The following is a 14,283-nucleotide window of genomic DNA, read 5'->3' on the forward strand; positions in this document are numbered from 1 at the left end:
AGAAGTCTACATATTCTTTTCTGTGCTTCATCGGTTCCTTAATTTTGTTTTCACCAAATTCTACAGTTAAGAACAGAAATAGCGAAAGGTCAGTACTCAAACATACATGTAATATGATGTACAGAATGAATAAATGAAATCAAATCAAATCAAATTGACATTGATAATAACATAAATATTTAGTACTTGGAATCATGGTTCGTTCTTTTTCTCTACCCGAAATAAACGACTACCATTCACAAAAGAGAAATTCCTATATTCAGGATGTTTTCATTATTAAATTAAATAGTTTTCCAATTCACGGTTACTATTTCATTTCTGGTAAGTTGCCTATTACATTCATGCAAATGTCGACTGCCTGCTCGAACACACTTGTCCGCTCTATCCCGGCTGTCGTACTAAAGACGATCATTTAATAACTACTAACAACGTTTTGGTGCTGCACACGAAACCTCAGAGTTACCACTTCATATATCTTCCATGTTGCAAGCTACAGGTGTTTCCATTATTTTGACACTTATCTGTATGTATACAGTATTGATTTTCTGGTAGTCTGTGTACGTTCTATTTTTTTTTCGCGCATGCGTTAAAGTTGATCTTTGCGAACCTTTGACGTTACAGGTAGCCTGACTCAGTTATTGAATAACGGTGTGGCAATTTCCGCGTTATCATTGAGGTGGTCAAATTGGAATTACTTGTTTTCTGCAGCATTAATACAGAACAGCTAATAGTAAGTATATGCTTAAATGTATACGTTTATATATAGTCGTACGTTTCATGGTATTAAGACTAAAAGTTTAAATGCATGGTTTTATTATAATAAATCATGAATTTAAGCAATGTTCACCAAGATCCAACTGACAAGGAACCCTAGGTATCTATCAGAGTCCTATTTTCATGAAACTTGTGTATAGATAGAGTACCTCGGGAAACACTCACAGCCAAAATTGTAGCTGCAGTGTCCAAGACGTTGGGACACTAGGACTCGAGAAAGATCAAATGGGGAACGTCGGTACATTAAGGACATGGTGAGAAAATGCAAGTTTTTCTTTAAAACTCTTCATTGTAACCACACGAAAGGAGCATACATGGATGCGAGATGGTAGATATGATCTGTTAAAAGTGATAAAAAGAATATCCGCCATCTTAAAAGAGGCCATGTTGAAACTGGTGCGATTGGTGTAAATAAGAAGAGGGTCATGCGATGCATCAATTTGAACATAAATATACACAAAAACCAGTTGATGAAGTCTGTTGTGGGATTACATTATTTGTGTGCTTCTGGCAGAGTGATTTAGATACAAGATGAACAAAGTATCTCATGACACACGAGCAGATGCAGGTTATGGTGCGCTATGCTTCCTTTCGGAGTTATAGGCTGCCAAAAATATGGAAACGTAAAGTTTAAAGGCCCGTATCTCCAAATATTTGGGACATTCCGTAGGCGGGTCAAGACTTTATTTAGGAACTAGTATGTTTCCTATCCAAGTTTCACAATCCTGTGGTAGTTCCGAAACAATTTTTATAGAGGTAGTTGGTGAGTACTTCAGATATGCCCGTAGAAAACTCCCTCTATAAAACTTGTTGTGTGAGTACCGCAGGATTCTGAAACATGCATTTTTGGATAGCAAGCATATTAGTTCCGAAGTGAAGTCTTGACCCGACTGCTATAGGTCCTATAGTTTTTGGAGGTATGGGTCTTTAAAGCTCATTTTTTCATGTTTGCGACTTCCTATAACTCCAAAAGGAAGCATTTGTGCACCCAGGTTGGTCTATATTTGTTGTCTTATCTTGGTGTCAGGAATGACATCCCAAACGTTGTCGGTGTTGTTTCGAAACACCTTGTATAGTTTAAGTTACGCCGATGGACATTAACGGAAAACACAGGATAAATGTCTGCGTTTTGTGCAAAAATCGCAATATTATAATTTGTTAAACATATTTTAAAACAATAAAATTCTAGATATTCTTAACTTTTTAAAAAAAAAGAAAGAAAAAAGAAAACAAAAAAAATATATCAGCAAATCAATCTAGAGTATAGTTTAAAAATGTGGCCTCGTACTTTACATTTTACAGATTAGCATTAAAAAAGATTTTAAATTTCTGGATTATCACTTTTAATACTTGCTACAAAGATCAGAGTAAAAAACGATGCTTATCAGAAACAAACTCATAGGTTTAGGAGAACTCCATATCGCACACCCGGTGGAACATCGTTACAACTCAAAAAATGGAAATATTGAGTTATCATCTCTTAAAAGAGAATAGAGAGAGGGAAGCGAGCTCTACCTGGTGGTATTTTGGCAGAAACGTAACTAAACAAATTAACTCCTAGATGGCAGAAATACCAGTTTTACAGGGAGCGATTTTGATAGAATATACGGTACAAACCTTAAAAGTCACGTTTCCTCAAATGTGTATTTTTTGACTTGTAATAGTCTTCCACCGGGTGTGCGATATCTTTAGCTACTAGAGATGAAGCCACTGCTTGGCTCGATAAAGACATGTTCCTCCAAAAGGACAAAAATAACTGTTTCTAACCATAGTCTAACTCTTTATTTTCTGTAAATAATAACAATTACAATGAAATAAATTTTAAACCCCACAGATGTTCTGTACATCTCTCTCTATATATATAATCTAGACCTGCTTTTAATTATGTAATTTGACTCCTACTCCCTGTCATTCGTAACTTCAGTAGTAAAATCCCGGATTTTGTTGCTGTAAACGTCGTGTGGCGTCTTTCAAACCTTAGTCTGTATTTCTTGATAGATGTTTGTTAAAATCAGGTACTAAGAGAGGAGGAATTTAAAAAGTTAAATGTTGATTATTGAATAAAGGGAAATCCATGTACGTGGCGTAAGGTAGAATATTTTTCTTTACTCTTAGTTTTATTTAGCAAAGGTTAGCAAAGGTTTAGGTTTAGATGTTGACTTAAAAGTTTTGTTACAATAGACCTCGGTTCACGAACCTTTCTTATCGCAAAAAAAAAAAAAAAAAACTCCTCACGAACTAGGTTTATGAACAATATTTTCGTTGCTTCACGAAAGACATTTCTGGGTACAACTGCGCATACACCTCCTGCACCTGCAATCCTACTCGCTCCCTGGTGCTTTCATACGTAAACTGTAAACGTTGTTTTTCAGATTGATACGCACTTTTTTTTTTGTTTTATGTCCTTTCTGTGTTTTACTAGCTCTCATTATGACTTAGAAGGAAAGAAAAGTGTTAATAATATCAGGAGTACGAATCCTAGTTATTACTATGCAAATAAAAAAAGAGAAAGTATTGCAAATATGAGAATAACGTTCGTGTTTCTGACATTGCTAACCAACACAACATGGCAATATCAACAATCTGTACAATTCTGAAGAACAAAGAACTGCCATGTACTTTCTATCTGTGGCTGGAATGGTTTAATTGCACTTACATTAGGATCGTTCGAAAAATAATTTCAATTCACGAACATTTTAGCTAGCGAACAGCGTGACGAAGTTTATTTTTTTTTTAAGCTAGTGACACTTCACTTCTTCGTTGTGCGCCTGGTAAGCAAAATCACTGGTCTTTGTTTCGCTTCACTTCGTTCACTGGAAGCAGTATCCACAGTGTTAAAAAAAACTGGAAGACCGCTTATCTCTTTACGAGCAAGCTCACATCGCTGCGTTAAACCTCACGAATGGCCAGAAAGATTTTTATTTTATTTTTGGTCCGTGGGATTTTTTTTTTAAATTTTGGCACTACACTAAGGATGAAGTGTAGAAAATAGAAGCTTGTACAGTAGAGGAATTTGAGGGACGCGTTCAAGAAGTTACTGCCAACATTCTAATTGACTTCTTTCAGGAATTATCAAACATATTTTTGGCATCTTAATGAGGCTGGTTTACAAGACAGATCTCTATACTGACATTTACCATTTTTTTTTTGTCTAACGAAGGACATTTATACAACTTACTGATAAATAAGAATCAATATTACATAAAGTAAAACAGTTTTTAATACCTGGTGAACTTTCATCACCCTCTACCGCATAGCATAAGGCTTGTTAAACTGATTTTATACGTGGGCGCTAAAAAAATCCAGACAAAGTTAACAAAATTACTCCATCGTAATTAACGTAATGTTAATAAGTCAAAAAATATTTGCTTAAAATTGTTTCATTTCCAAGCTTAGTTTGTTCTCACATTAGTAAAGCTATGAAATAGAAATGAATTAAAAGTAGCAAAATATTACCACATGAATCCAACTGAAGCGTACAATTATTTTTGAGCAAGTTTTTGTACTTTATAATATTAATGAAAGTAGGAGGAAGGAAAGTAGCAAAATATTACCACATGAATCCAACTGAAGGGTACAATTATTTTTGAGCGTCTTTTTTTTTTTTTTTTTTTTTTTTTTGCAAGGAATTCGTCCATAGTTCTTTGCCACCAGTTATTTTTTGATGCCTTGGGAGTGATCTCATTCTTTTTCGGATCCTATCCTTTTCTTGCACTTAGATGGATGGTTGGCTTTCTTAGCTTTAACTCGCTGCATTTTACGCTGCCTCATTCTGCATTCCTGGGGAAAAAGTTTATTTACAGGTTTGAAATTTTGATTAAATATAAGAATGAAATTACTAGAAACTACATTTCAATCTATATTTATAAGGATCATGCAGTAGAATATTGGATTGTGTTATTAGTGGGACTGTTTGTCCGTAACTATACACGTTTTTCTTGAACGAAAGCGAATTTTCTGAATTCCGTTTCCCACAACAGACCGCTAGAGAGATTGTTTCGACTACGCATCTTATTAACCCGTTAGTACCTTAACGGATATCGGCAACGTTAACGGCATATATTTTTGTCAAGTTTAAAATCTATAACATTTTCTAAATTCTATGGAATCTGGACATAATGCTTATCTGGACAATATGCAATCTTCTACTAATCGCTCAAGATATTTCACATGAAAGGTCCAGTAATGAAGTTAACTTCTACGGTGAATTTTCTTCGGGTTAAGTTTTCTGAAAACATCGTTCTGTTAGTATTTCACGAATAAATTTTCAGTAATAACTGCAGCTTAACAGGGTTTAGTTTAAGAAATTTCAGCGAGAAAATTTAGTAAGGTAGCCAGTACTTTTTTTATTTTGTTATAAAATAGTACGGGATTGCTGATGTTGATGAATTTCATATGAAGGACTATTTTTTGATAGGTATCTTGTCTTGGCACATCATGGCTCCCACCTTGAATGGAATATTTTAGATTAGAAATTGGTGTGTGAGATATCAAATTGTCCTGAATTTTTTCCCATATATACAATATTGATATTGCTGTTTCCATTACAGTAATTTGAGATGTAATCTGCAATGTTCTATGTTAGCTTTGTGCGTGAAAGGGATTGGAGTATTTGAAATGCATTTTTTTAACGTAGTTAGCAGCTAGGTCGGGGTGAGTTCTTATTACTTCACTTTGATAATCAACTATCTTCAAGTTCAGATAATTTACCAGGAAAGTGTCAACTGAATACGAGGATGAAATGCCAAACCCCTAGACTGTTAGACAACCCAGATGACTTAGTTGTGCTAATGGTTGCAGATCCAATGGCAAATTCTATTCACACATACTCTGGACCTTATGCGTATCATTAGCGCTATACTAAGGGTTTGACCAACGCATGGTTATCAGAAATGTGTTCAGGATCTCTGATTAACACGTAGTACTTGATCAAGTTAATCACATGTAGCTAATTAATTTAGAGCACAGGGTACCCTGGTTTAGCCACACTAAACTTACATTATGAGAATACAAAGGCAACTAAATACATGTCTTTCTTTCTTCCTTCCTTTCTTTCTTTCTTTTCTTTCTTTCTTTCTTTCTTTCTTTTTTCTTTCTTTCTTTCTTACCATTCACATTGTCGGGTGAGTTAACTATGAAACAGCTATTTAGCCGAGTCCTCTATAGTAGCAGAACTGTTTCTTAAAAGTGTACAGAGAGAAATGAGTAAAAAATTTCCAGTTTTCTGAGGGATACATACAAATGATCCATAAATTATTTTCCCTTACAATTACAACATAATATTTCTGTTGTCGCTAATAGTAATTGACTTCTACTTATTCCCCTTAATAAATACCTCCCTCAGAAATGGATACATTAATCATAATTCGATTTCGTGAGCTGTTGCGATGTCAAACCAGAAAGGAAACATTTCGAATTTCGTATTTCATATATTTTCATTTCTACAGACAATGCATGGCCACGTATAGATTTCCGTAGTCCCCACATTTTTTTTTTCACTCAAGATATTGGGGTTATTAGTTAGGAGTTACTAGTTAACCATACCCAAATAAACTTATTAACTGAACTCCAACCAGACTCTGATTACCAAAAAGTGCACCCTCCTTAGTACAGAGCTATTACGAAACTAATTAGTCGCGTGACTAACGCTTGATTAACTAATTATCTGTGAATACTGCCGTCCACATTTTAGACGCTTTTCACAATGGTTCAATCTTGTCTAGAAATCTTAAAGTTATTCATTTCCCGACGTTGCACAATCATGAAACCTTGCATAGCGACATAATTCACGGGAGAGCACACTATTCCATTGTATTTTCATACCTTTCTATATATATTAAACTAAAATAAATATTAGTTGGACCGTACGTAGATGGGCCATATGAACAAATTGATCAAATTTTGCAGTCTTAATTTAACACGTTCCTCCCTACGTGATACAATTATGACGGAGAGAGACTGTACGGAAATGTAAACAATCATAACAAGAAAAAACTAAATGTGAATAATAAGTATATGAAATATACTAGCATGTAATTAGAAAATTACTTACTTAGAACTAGAGAGTAGAAAGCAAAATAAATATTTAAACAAATAAATCTGTTTCCAAGAAAATTAGATTTAAGAATTTCTATTTACGCATGAATAGAAATAAAATCATTGAGAGTGCATTCACAGTCTCATATTATAAATTGATTGCACATGAGAACGCCCCCCATGTGTGGTTTTAGCCACGTTTACGTAGTTTTTTAAAGTAATTTTCTTGAAAACGGAATTATTGTTTTTATATTTACTTTTTACAGGGGCGGATCCAGGGGGGCGATCGGGGCGATCGCCCCCCAGAAGAGGAAACTTTCTTTATATATATATATATATATATATATATATATATATATATATATATATATATATATAAAACACATCCCAAAGTTTGGAGCCCTTAAAAGTAGCAGTATGACAAACCCCCCTTGCAGAAGTCGATCCTGGATCCGCCCCTGACTTTTTAGGAAATATAATTTATTTTTAAAAAGAGTATCATTTTTATTTTTTTAAAGTACGTTTTAAAGAATACTTTAATTTATTAATTTTGTTTATATGTTCTACCTATTTATTAATTTATGATTTATGTATAAAGAAAAACGTACCATAGTAGTAGAAACAACTTGCAAACCGCTTGTTGTAAGCTTGAATTACAAGTCGGCCAAGTTTGCATCCAGCTTGATTGGAAAATGTGCAAGCATACCACGAGCTGGATTGCAGTAACAAAGTTATATGGGGGCAACCTTGCATTCAGTGTTCCACACAAACTTGACGCAAGCGTTTTACAAATCAAGTCAATTCAATAGCCAATGAACGGCCAGTGATGCTATAAGGATCCAAAGCATCGCTTGCAAATACAACAAAAGGCAAACAGTATGAAAGTATGCGTTTCAAGTGCAAGCGTGGAAATTCAAAAGCCAAGCACGCGCCAAATGGTCGAAATCTTTCTTGCTACTAGGGCATCTCTCTCTCTCTCTCTCTCTCTCTCTCTAAAGAGAAATACATTTCGAGGTAGAATTATCTTTCACTTAGTACCTGATCCGAGTGCTGCGGATTGAACGATACTAATAAATACTTAATTATGGTGGAAATCGGTTGAAATCAAAATCAGTAGAAATCTCACTCTAGTTTCAAACATTTCCAAAACTGAAAATGAAATTATTTTTTGTCCATATATGTTAACCAGTGGAACTGTGGTTATTACGGGAGCCATCTTGAGAGAAGTAATCTTGTATATAATGAAAAAATAAATAAATACAAGTAAGCCCCGACATATTGCATTTAAATTTTACATCAATGTCTCTTCTATCATCAACTTCTATAATTCTATACTCTGATAAGAGATAATGACATATACAATTATTATGAAAAATAAACTCTAGTACAGACCGCATCCTGTTTTCATTTATATTAAGAAGTAGCACACAATTAAATTTTATTGTTAAATTCATGTTGCGGCCAATATCATTGGACAGTTTTGTCGGGACCGCTATCTTTCGATTGGTTTGGCACATCGTTTCACTTTTCCCTATTTTGAACTTTTTATTTTCCTGTAATTTCTTTGTACATCTTGTATTATTTCGCTGCATCTTATATTATTTCCCTGCATCTTATATTATTTTCCCTTATATTATTTTCCTACATGTTATAGGAAAATAATATAGTCTATTCTGAACTAGGATTTTCACTTTTCTGTACTTTTTCTTACCTACATGTTGTATTATTTCCCTGCATCTTATATTCCTACGTCTTGTATAATTTCTCTATTCTGAACTAAGTTTTTTTATTTTCCTATACTTCTGCTACCTACATCTTGTATGATTTCTCTGCATCTTATATTATTTCCCTACATCTTGTATCATTTTCCTGCACTTTTTCCTGTTCTGAACTAGTTTTTTTTTTCATTTTCCTGTACTTTTTATTCCTTACATCTTGTATTATTTGTTTCTAGCAACCCGTTGCACTCTGTTTAGATATGCTCCTATTTTTTTTTCTAACTGTCGGCCAACATTAAGATATCATCCACAAATCTAAGAGTGTGTATTTCCTTTCCATAAAGTACATTTATCGTAACATGTTCTAACTCCTTCATTTGTTTACCATTAATAAATATCTCCCATGACATATTGATCTTCAATACAATTTTATCAGAATCTTCATGCAAAATGTTTGACACTTTATAATCGGCGACGCATGTAGTTCTTACATTACCGCAAGAGCATCGCAAGTGGTAGCACATTCCCGCCTCTCTGCACATCTATGTAATTACCACGTGCAAAGCAGCCAAAAGGTCATTCAGAGCTGAGTTTCACCACTTAGTGTCAATTGATAGGAAGCGAAATGTTCGTTTATCAGATTTTGTAATGGTTTTCATTCTTGTAAATTCGTTATAACTGATTAATTTGATAGAAAAAATAGATTGACAACGCTAAGATAGTTTTGAACACCTTTCATTCAGATTGTTTAAAAAATTATAACTAATTAAAAGTTCAATCCACATTAATGAAAGTATCGGATTTCTTAGAAAATCGAAAGTTACTGATGTAGGCCGCCGAAGGGGCGCTGTCAACCACTAGAGACTTCTTTCTTTGTGTAGTAGTTACTGATGCGAACATCCACATGCGACAATAACTGTGAGGTTAGGCGTCACAAGTGTCAGTGGCTTGCTCTTGTTATCAAAGAAATGCCATGAGAAATGGGTGGATAGATTTGACAAAGTATTTGTAATGGGTAAAATTTTGGACTTATCTCACTCCATACGTATGCTCCAAAGATAGTAGAAATGAAGAGAAACCATAAGAGTTTCGCGAAATTATGACTAAAGGCGATAAATATGATTAATAACTTTCTGGTTGAATGGATACATCATATGTCATGTTAGAAACTGCTAGTTAACCTAGTAGTTTCCGTTTCAAAACAATATTTTATGAAGAAAAAAAAAAATCTTAACTAATGTGGAAATGTACCAAAACGTTTGCAAATGTGTTGCTCCTAGGGTTCAACATTATATTGGCCAACAAGGAGGCATTTCGAACACACGAAGTGAGTTTCTATTTATAATCAATCATAACTGACTCATTTTCTCTTTTTTTTAAGTATTATGATTTATACAAAATACATAAAATAGGCGTTACTTATGCCCAAAAAGGAATAATAAGGTAGTAGGAATGAAAGTAGGAATAAGAATGAAGAAAAGAAAAAATGAAGAAATAAACAAAAGAAGAAAGGTGTTCAAAAAGAATACGACAATGAATGAATAAACGAACAGAAATGAGAAAAGCAAGAGAAATGAATAAAAGAAAAGAAGTCAATAAATGGAAAGTAATTAATGATGAAAGAAGGAAAATGAAAAAATCTATGGGAATAAAGAAAGAAAGATGAATGAAAAAAGCACGCAAAACGAGGAAAGCAAACTGAACGAAGAAAGGAAGATGAATAAACGTAAAATAATGAAGAAAGAAGGATGAATGATAAATGAACAACAATGAAGAAAAAAGAGGAATGAGCAAAGCAATAATAATGAAGACAGTAAGAAGGAATAAAAAAGGAGGGTGAATGAAGATGGAAAAAATATCGAAGAAAGCAATATGAATGAAGAAAGCAATAGGGAATTAAGAAAGGAAATAGATGAAAGAAAATTAATAAAGAAAGAGGAAGATGAATGGGACAGTAATGAAGAAAGCAAAATAAATGAAGAAAGCAAGACGAAGAAAAAAAAGCTATAGGAATGAAGGATGGAAGACGAGGAATGAAAGTCAGAAAAATGAAGAAAGGAAGTAGAATTCATAAACAGAAAATTAAAGAAAATGATCAATGAAGAAAGGGAGAAAGAGGAGCAAAGAAATGAAGATGAATGAAGAAAGTATTAGAAATGAAGGAAGGAAAAGAGATTAATAAAGGGGAAGAATAAAAAATGAAGGATATTGTAGAAATGAAGATGCATGGAGAAAGGAGGATAAATGAAAATAGGACAAATGAAGAAAGAAAGGAAGAATAATAAACATGCAATATGAAAGAAGAAAGCAAGCGGGAATGGGGAATGGAAAATAAATTAAGAAATCAAGAAACAAGTGGAATGAAAAAAAACAAAAAAAAATGAAGAGAGCTATTGAAATGAAGATAGCACAAGGAGTGGAGATAGGAGAATGAATGAAGAAAACAATAGGAGTGAAAAATAAGGATAACTGAAGAAAGCAAGAGGAATAAAGAAAACAAATGAATTTAGATACAAAAGTAATGATGGGAGGCCTAAGGAAGTTCAAGATAACAGTTTAAGAAAGCGTAAGGATTGTACTACCACAAATTCGCATAGACAGAGATCGAACCAATACCTTTTGTATCAGATGAACGCTTCATCAATTAGCTATTACAATCTCTAAAATTATTTGCTCAATATTACAGCGTGTAAGAAGCTCAATAGTATAGCTCACAAGCAAGGGGCGCGATATCGAGGCTCGAATTGCGCAATAAGAGTTACATATACTGAAAGAGCATCAGGTAGTTAGTAAGTTACCAAATTATTAGCTGCAGTCCGCCAGTAGGAAAAAAGTTATGGGACTGTAAAATTCAGAGCCTGGCGTACGAAAACCACACAAAACTTAGCATTTGGCTTGTTCCTCTTTGTATTGACAAGAGATAATGAACTCTAAAGTATTCCCATCACAGAACATGATGTTTGACATAAGAAAATCTGTATGATCAGAATTGTCAGTGTTGCCATCCATAGAAATTACAGTGTTGCCCGAATAAGAATACCGCGAAAAGCTTGGTTTGCAGCGAATGAAAGAGTGAACACAGCGGTGTTTTGTGACATAATGTTTTCGTGGTTCGCACGGAACTACGTTTTACATAATACGTTATTTAGTTTGTAAGAATCAAAGTAGTTATACTTGTATTAACATTCCAGAATATTATTTCAACAGAAGTGCAAAAGCTACCAAGAGAACACTAGTATGAATGTGCTTCGCAAAGTAGACCTCACAATAAACCTGTGAAAATGTCATTTGGGTTCGCATCGGTTTGTTCGTTGGGCATTTATCGTGAGGCATACCGACAGACAGACAACACAAATGCCGAGCATCGCGAATCGTAAAACTCGGTTCGTGTTGTCAGTGATATATCATCCAACGCCGTGATATATTATCCAAGCGGGATACATGGACATCGCACCGGAAGCATTCCAGACACCAATTCAGTATTGTTTTGACTCCCTTACCACAGAAATGTGTTATCACTGCGCGTCGCTGGCCATCGTCCGATATGCATATTGTACTAACTGTTTTTGTTTGGATTACTCGATATTTTCTGCTCTTCATATCAATTGTGTGGCTTAACACTGTCATTTACATAGCTATCTCCCCTTACCAAACAAATACCATTTGCTATTGCACACACAAACAGGTTATTCCTTCTGTTTGCCATTGACTCTCATGTTCACTTTGCAGCCCCATAATTTTGCCCTACTGGCGGACTGCAGGTAATAACGTGGTCCCTTCATGATTGGTGCTCTTTCAAAATATACTTTATAACCCGTATTCTGCAACGAAAGTCCCGATCGCGTACTATTTCCTTGTAAGCTTTTTGAGGTATTCTTATTCTGGCAACACTGTAATTTCTATGGATGGCAACACTGACAATTCGGATCATACAGATTTTCTTATGTCAAACATCATGATCTGTGATGGGAATACTTTAGAGTTCATTATCTCTTGTCAATACAAAGAGGAACAAGCCAAATGCTAAGTTTTGTGTGGTTTTCGTACGCCAGGCTCTGAACTTTACAGTCCCATAACTTTTCCCTACTGGCGGACTGCAGCTAATAATTTGGTAACTTACTAACTACCTGATGCTCTTTCAGTATATGTAACTCTTATTGCGCAATTCGAGTCTCGATATCGCGCCCCTTGCTTGTCAGTGAACAAAATCATATAAATACTGAAATTACTTACTTCGTTTCGTTTACTCCTATGCAATAGTTTATACTTCTTTAGGAGAATCTTTACGGAATTGAAACGTCGTTCTAACAGGTTATTTTTTTCCTGGAGGCTTTTAATTTGAATATCTTTTGCTTTCAACTGGTTGACATGCTGAGTTAACATGTTCTGTTTCTCTTTACTCTCCAGCTCTAATTTTAATTCATATTCTGTATTTAGAGATTTCGAAAAATGAACATATCTTTGCCTAGCCTTCTCGGACTTCATGTACAAATTTATCCATTTTTCGACGTTACATGCCAGAGCATCGTTCAAATACTGTAACGCCTGACAATTGTTGCGGTAATTTTGAACCTGCCTCAAGAGATACCAAGTAAACTCCTCTGTTTTAGGAAATACCAAACGTCGTTGATCTTGTGCTGTGTCTGGGTTTGTGTTATACTCAAAATTTGTGGTTGTCGTTGCAGGCCCTTTAGAAGACTTGGAAATATCATGATTACCTGATTGACTTTGCTGTATAGCTGGAAAAAAGGAATGAAGAAAAGTAATACGTATATACTCTTACATAGAAATCACAACTAGAAGGTTTACTTGTATTAAAATCTGACATTTGAATTGTCTAAATATCAAAGTTATTAGAATTGTAACAAATTAACGGTGGTGGGGTAATTTGATGATCAGGATTTGAGGAACATATTTCCTAGAAACTGCCTTTGGAAAATATAAAAATGAAATGAGATCTTTAAGTTTTACATCCCACTTTTATTCCGGGTAGACTAAAGGAGACGGCGATGAAGGGAGAAATGGATAAAAATACTGGAATGAAGAAAGTGGGAGATAACGAGAGAACCTCGAGAAAAGCCACGCACACGGTATTTGTTCACCACAAAGTTCACTTGGAGCGAGCTGGGATCGAACCAAAGATCACAGGCACCACAGGAGAATGCTCTACGACTTTTTTATTTTTTTTAAAAGTTAACTGATTCACAGAACGTGCTTCATTAGCTTGCTTATCTACTTATTACTAATTTCTACTTAATTTTACTCAGTTTTTACTTGTTTAAATCGCTTTACCAGTAACCTAAAACGACAGGGACACGAACACAGAAACATCGAGGACAGTTATAAACTCCAAATGCTCTCCCACCTGGAATTGGACCCAGGACTCCATACACCAACGGCGCACGTGCTAACCACTAGACCAGCTGGAGGGCACCTATGAGGCACCGCGACCCCTTCGGAGAATAATGGAGTGCATAAAAAACATATTAGCTATTTTCAGCTCCATGGATTAGACTTGGTGGTGTAGCGCAGTTTGAAACAGTCTTCTGTCTAGAAGGCGTTCAAAATTTTACTGTTGAAAATTAGGTAAATATCTTTTTTTCTTGATGTGAACCTGAATAAGTTTAATGAAAACAAGTATATATCAAATTATGACGAGCTTTTCCTCTGGGCAGAGAGAAAACAACAGTCGACTGGTTTATACTCCATCCCTCTCCCAACAGAATCAGAATAAGAGGTTTCATTTTTGAAGTTT

At 34.7% G+C, this 14,283-nt stretch overlaps 1 protein-coding gene across 1 annotated transcript in view; it reads left to right on the forward strand.

Annotated features, from left to right (window-relative positions):
- The first annotated feature begins 620 nt into the window (after window positions 1-620).
- The window catches only part of LOC145673800 (uncharacterized), a 75,352-nt gene continuing 61,689 nt past the window's right edge, over window positions 621-14,283 (forward strand). The window contains exon 1 of the mRNA XM_081743560.1: window positions 621-730. The gene's annotated coding sequence lies outside the window, so the exon portion shown is untranslated. The remainder of the gene's footprint in view (window positions 731-14,283) is intronic.

Source organism: Thermobia domestica, chromosome 17 (assembly GCF_964235325.1).
Source record: "Thermobia domestica chromosome 17, izTheDome1.hap1.1, whole genome shotgun sequence".
NCBI classification, from domain to species: Eukaryota; Metazoa; Arthropoda; class Insecta; order Zygentoma; family Lepismatidae; genus Thermobia; species Thermobia domestica.